The 6,012-nt window shown below is 36.2% G+C and overlaps 1 long non-coding RNA gene across 1 annotated transcript in view; it reads left to right on the top strand.

The window, feature by feature from the left end:
* Positions 1 to 476: 476 nt before the first annotated feature.
* LOC143707185 (uncharacterized) overlaps positions 477 to 6,012 on the top strand; it is a 28,297-nt gene continuing 22,761 nt past the window's right edge. The window contains exon 1 of the long non-coding RNA XR_013193100.1: positions 477 to 634. This is a non-coding gene — a long non-coding RNA (uncharacterized LOC143707185). The remainder of the gene's footprint in view (positions 635 to 6,012) is intronic.

The following is a 6,012-nucleotide window of genomic DNA, read 5'->3' as shown; positions in this document are numbered from 1 at the left end:
CTTCTAAGATTCCTTTGGAGACAATTCCTGTCAAAGATCGCACAGGATTAAATATTTCCCTGTTCATATAGACTCTGGATAGAGAATAACTGACAACTTCAATATCTGTCAAATAGTAAATTACAACCCAGTGGCACTCTAAAACTACCAGTGTAATACTGTACCTTTCATTCTTGAGTCATCAGATCAGATAGATAGTGCATTTATCCTGCCATTGTAAAGTAAATGTACATAAATGGTTAAATCACAAATTTGACTACTTGCTGAGGATTTTCTTTTCTTTCATACAAATTATAGTTGGTTGGTCTATGGTGGGGATTTTTAGCGACCCTTTTGCAGACACCAGTAGATGGCGACAAGGGACTGTTATTAAGTGAACCAAAATTGTTGGTTCATTTAGATTCAGGAACAAAACATGCAAGCGAGGTATTGAATTAAAGCGCTGATTCATTTGAAACTCAGGAACAATGCCTTTCTTTATTCATTCAACTGATTCGATCAAACTCTATGATTCATTCAGGAACCAAACACCACGACTGAGTCGAAGTCATTCAACTGTTCCTTCTTTGACTTCGTGTGGGGTGCTTTTCGATTGAAGGAGTAAAAATAGCAACTGGTCAGTTGTGGCTAAAATGTAAGTTTCTGATTTATTATTATTTTTGTTATTTAAACTGTTATTTAAATAGCGATATCTGCTGAAGTCAACCATGCTGTGATCATCACCTGCTGACTCGGCCGCACTCAGTAACATCTAAATTGGAGTTGTTGAAGTCGTATGTATTATTTAATATTATGAATGAATCTAGACGCCTTAGGTCATTCTTAGATGAGGTAGCTATTTGACCTCTGTTGTTTAAACTAGTATTACAAGTTAGTGATCTAAATTAGTTGCCCAGACTCTTCATACACAGTCTTATCATAATGGTTATGTTAATGCAGCTTGCTTAAGATCTTAAGATGTTATTGGTTTAGCCAGTTAAGCATTTAGTTGAACACACCAGAATCTTCCAGGCTACCGAGCACTTGCTTGTTGTTATGATTTGACACATACTGTTGACCGGTGATTTATAGACAACCACTAAGCTACCACCACAAAAACGGGTGTCCACTATTACTGAAAAGATTACATAATTGCAGCAATAAGCGATCAATTGTTTTGGAAAAATGTCTTTCGGCTCTCCTACATTAGATGAAATAGTCCTCTTTCAAAACCACTCACTGTGGCTGTAATTCAGTAATAGGTCTGCCGTTATTGTAGTTACTTTGCTGCAGTTTGACTGTTATCTCTTGTTGCTTTCACACACACAATAACTCTGCTATTGTCTGTAATTCTTCTATCAAAAGACAAGCTGTGCAATTGATGCCTTACTAGATTTTTTTTTTCTTCAGTAAATCCTTAGATTTTTCAAAGAAAAATCTGACCTAAAATAATGATGCAGGCCTTGTAGTCACAAAACAATATGGTCTCCAGATATACAGTAAATGTATTCCTCCCAAATTTTCTTGGCATGTCTAAAAAGTTCATATCTGACTAAACAGCTTTGTCACTGATTTTTTTCGCCACAATCCTATCACACCACAATCAGTCTCCATGTAACTCGACCTTGCTTCTACTTTATCTACATTATGCTCGTAGCAGACAGAGGCTTTCTCTTGGTTCTCCCGGTGTGACAGGCGCAATATCCACTGCAGTAAAACCCTATTTTCCCAGCTTCATTCTCAAATGCATAGGAATGGGTTAGCCGGGCCCTGGAGGCAAACTGAAGTGCTCTGATTGCGATCTAATGAAGCCATCAATTAATGTGACAAAGTTTCTGGACACCCTTCACCCAAAGGCAAGTGCAAGCCTTTATTCCACCTTTATTTGAGTTACGCTGAAATCACAGGAAGGGATTACAGCAATGATGGCGATAACCATAGTGACTCTGTGTCTTGTGGCTCATTGTTGACTCCAAGGAGTAAATCAGTGTTCTCAGTGGATGAATCCAATGCTGAGTGTATATCATTAATTGATGAATCTTACTGGAGCTTGGAAAAAGTGCTTGAAATGGGCCAGTACGATTTCATCATGACTTTAAGGGGCAGGCAATAGATTGTGCATAAGAAGTGATAGTTTGGGAAACATCTTGTTTACTTGCACCTATCTCTCACAAACAAAATTCCTGAATTCTTGTTTTTGGAGTCATTACTCAAAAATCATTCTAATATGCATATATGTTTTTCTGAATTCTTTGATGGATAGAAAGTTCAAATGAACTACAATTAGTTTAAAATAGAAATCTTTTGTAATATTAGTAATGCCTCCACTTTCACTTTTGATCCATTTAATGCATACTAGCTCAATAAAAGTATTAATATATATATATATATATATATATATATATATATATATATATATATTTTTTTTTTTTTTTTTTTTTTTTTTTTTTTTTACTGACCCCAAACTTTTGAACGGTGGTCAACCTGGTAAACTTTGTTAAATCCAGTAGATGACTTGAATCTGGTAATAATTCAGTGCCATGCTTTAAATCAAAGCACATTGTACCTGCACAGTCCTTTTTGTTAGTCTCTTGTGGATATATTAAATACTGTGGTTTTCAAGTGAGTTTCCCCCCGTGACCTTTCTAGCTGCAGGTACAGATTGAGTCTCAGTCCCTTGTCTCCCTGCACATCCACTACTGACCTCAGAACAGCTTTGAACATCTGTGGTAGACCGTACACCACCAGAGAGCCTCGAAGGACCCTGACATTTAAATAAAAGATGCTGTAATCTGGGAGAAATGTCGTGCCTTACACGGGTGGCCAAAATCTGATAACATGGAATAGCTTTTAGAGCAGAATGAAGAAAAGAAGGTGGCTTTAATGAAAGACTAACCTCTCTCTTCCTGTTCAGCCTGCAAGTAGGCACTGCACTAATCAAAGATGGATGCATTGCCGTACCCTGCAATTTACATGTTGTTTACCACCTGGTAAGCTTTCCTTTCTAGTCCTCTGAATGCATTCATTCACAGCGGGCCCATCAGTGCTGGCCCCCTTTTAATTGTAGTTATGAAAGCCATGGCATAGATGTGTTGAACAGAATAAGCAGAAATTATGTCAGGTAATGTCAGGTCTCTCTTGGCTTGAAGCACTTTAGCCCAGTTCGAAATTGAGACAATTCTCATGTCAGGTCATTGTTCGAATGGATTGTTTTATAAATATTTAATATCTTTCGCTTCTTTGCCAATTTCTGCCTGAATACTGATTATTTTGTAGGTGAACGGATTGGTTGGTTAAGTAGAGCTATACTGGAATACTTTTCTGTAGTGGTACTGGTATTGCCATCCAAGTGCTTTGCCAACCCTTACAAAAAATAAGTATACTTCAAGTTAATTGTATAAAGTATGCTTAAGTTTGAGTATATTTTTAAGTATACTTTAAGTAGTAAGTATACTAATATCAATGTACTAGTACGTATAAATGCTGTCAGGAATCAATCAGATTCATTCCCATCCACCACTCAAAGATCACTCTCCCCGGAATACTAACCACTCACACCTGTGCACCATCAATTACCTCATCACCCAGCTCTACAAAACACCCATGCACACTTCAGTCTTTGTCAAGCCTCCAACAGGAATAGACCATAACCCTCTGTCTCCTGAAGTCTCCAAGTAAACCTGAAAACCACCACGTAACGTATACTCACCTTTGAAATACTCACCTTTGTATCCTTGTCCCGCTGTTCCCAGAAGTCCTGCCTGGTCCCATGTTCCCCCGAGTCCTGGAGATTCGTCTGAGTGTCCCACGTTCCCGCCGAGATCTCCGTGTCCGCTACTGTATCTGAAATAGAAAAGGAGACGTATCAATGAACAGTGTCTGCTCACGCCAAGCTAACTAAAGGAGGATCTGCTCACCTGGAATCCGCTCTGCACGTAGTGATCGTCACCGCACCTTCACCTGAACCTTGCCTATTCAGCTTGTCACTTGAATCATTGTAAATAAACTCATGTTTGAATTCACTTACCTCCGCCTCTGTGCCTGTATCCTGACAAATGCAACCTTTACAACTACGTTTTTTAAGTGAACGTATATGCTGATAGTTTTCTAGTTAAATACTTGTAGCACTTTTTTTTAGTTTATGAAAGTACACTTTGAAGTATTCTCTTAGTAAACTAATATTTTTGTGGTTTTCCTCAAGTGAACTTAACATCATACTTACAGTTTACTATTTATGTATTATTTTTTGCACTCTAAGTATACAACTGTTCCTATTTTGGTATTATTTTTTGTACTTGAAATATACCTTTACCTGAACATGCAATTATATCAAAAGATAAAAATAATCTAGTTTCATGCATTCTCGAGTCCATCAGCACAGTTAAAGCTTCACAATTCTGCAACTCTTCCTGGGTCCACACTTCATTTGGTAACATTAGGCAGTTTAATGTTTGATGAATGCGTTATTTTATATGTGCATAAGCAATGCTTCTATTGCTTGTTTCTGCTTCTTCTTCGCCTGTGTTTTGATCAGGAGATTCCGTTCTATTTCAGAAGATGTGTAATAGCTCCCCTTACCTTATAACAGTGAAAACATGGATTGCTGGAAAATTCCTTCAATAAGCCTTTTTCACACGCAACCGGAAACTACGTTTTCCGCTACAACTGAAACTACGGTGTTTTCATATAGAGTGAACATGGAGCAGGGAAAAAGAGTAAAGTAGATTTGAAGTTAATAACTATGTAGCCTACCTCTACACTACCAGTGAACTACACAAAAATCCACATACTCAGAATTATGAAAATATCTGTTTTCTTTATATACCAATATTTTCAAACAATGTAAGTTTAAAAAGACAAGCCTATGTGAAAAAGTGTTTTAATAGGCTACTCAATCAAAAGAGTAAACACAAATACAATCCAAGTATACTTATATAATAGAATACTTAATCATACTTTTAAGTATCTCAATCAAAAGATTGAGTACAAGTATAGGCCAAATATACTTAGACTTTTCTGTCAGTTATAAGACTGAAATTGGTATACTTTATTATAGCACACTTAAATAAACTTATTTTTAGTGAGGGGACCTGAAGATTTGCAAAATTTATATTTTTGTATATATTGTCACATTACTGTGACAGTGAAGAAAAATGACTAAAACTATTCTAATTTATAATGGAAATGTGCAAAATCCATCAATGTTGCACTATACATTTTTATAACTTTTAAACGGGAGAGTTTTGCCATATCAACTTCACACTGCAAAAAACAGCTGTTAGAAACTTAATGAGAACATTGAATGAGAAATATGCTCACAACCAGAGAAATAATCTAACAATAGCTCCAAAAATTATTAAAAAAAAACCATAATGAACTATATTTATTATGTTTTTTGTTTTTGTTCTTTACTTTTGGGGCTTACCAGCTCATTTGGAGTTATTGTGTGTTATATTCCAGGTCTTCTGAAGTCATTCAATAACTTTGTGTAAGGAAAAGACTTCAAGTCATTATTTAAAGCAAATCTTCTCTGCTGCAAATCTAAAAATCTCCTTTACATACACTTTTATTCAAACGTGCCGCTTCAAATGCTACGTTTGACATCAATAATGCCAAATGCCATTGTTTTTGTGTCTCATAACTGATTGATGGCTCCAAATTTGTATATATTCAGAAGATTTTGAATATAGTAGAATGGACTTTTATGGTGCTTTTTGTCGTTTTTAGAGCTTGACAGCATCAACATGTTGTTAACATCTCCCTTTGTGGTCTACAGAAGAAAGAAAATGTCTCAGGTTACGTATGTAACCCTGGTTCCCTGAGAGGGAACGAGACGCTGCGTTGAGACGCGGTGGGAGAACGCAGCTCGAGTTCCCTTGAAAGGGAACCATACAAGTTTGGAACAACATGAAGGTAAATTATATTGATATATTTGAAATATTTTTTTGAAAATAAGTCTTAATGCAGTTTTGATTCTCAGGAAAATTTTGATGTTTAAAGAATGTTTTGTAATTTTTACTAAAAGACCAGGCA

This window comes from Siphateles boraxobius, unplaced genomic scaffold, assembly GCF_051911475.1.
Source record: "Siphateles boraxobius isolate OS27281-9 unplaced genomic scaffold, OSU_SipBor_1 41, whole genome shotgun sequence".
Classification (NCBI taxonomy): Eukaryota; Metazoa; Chordata; class Actinopteri; order Cypriniformes; family Leuciscidae; genus Siphateles; species Siphateles boraxobius.
This window is presented reverse-complemented; position numbering and strand designations above follow the sequence as displayed.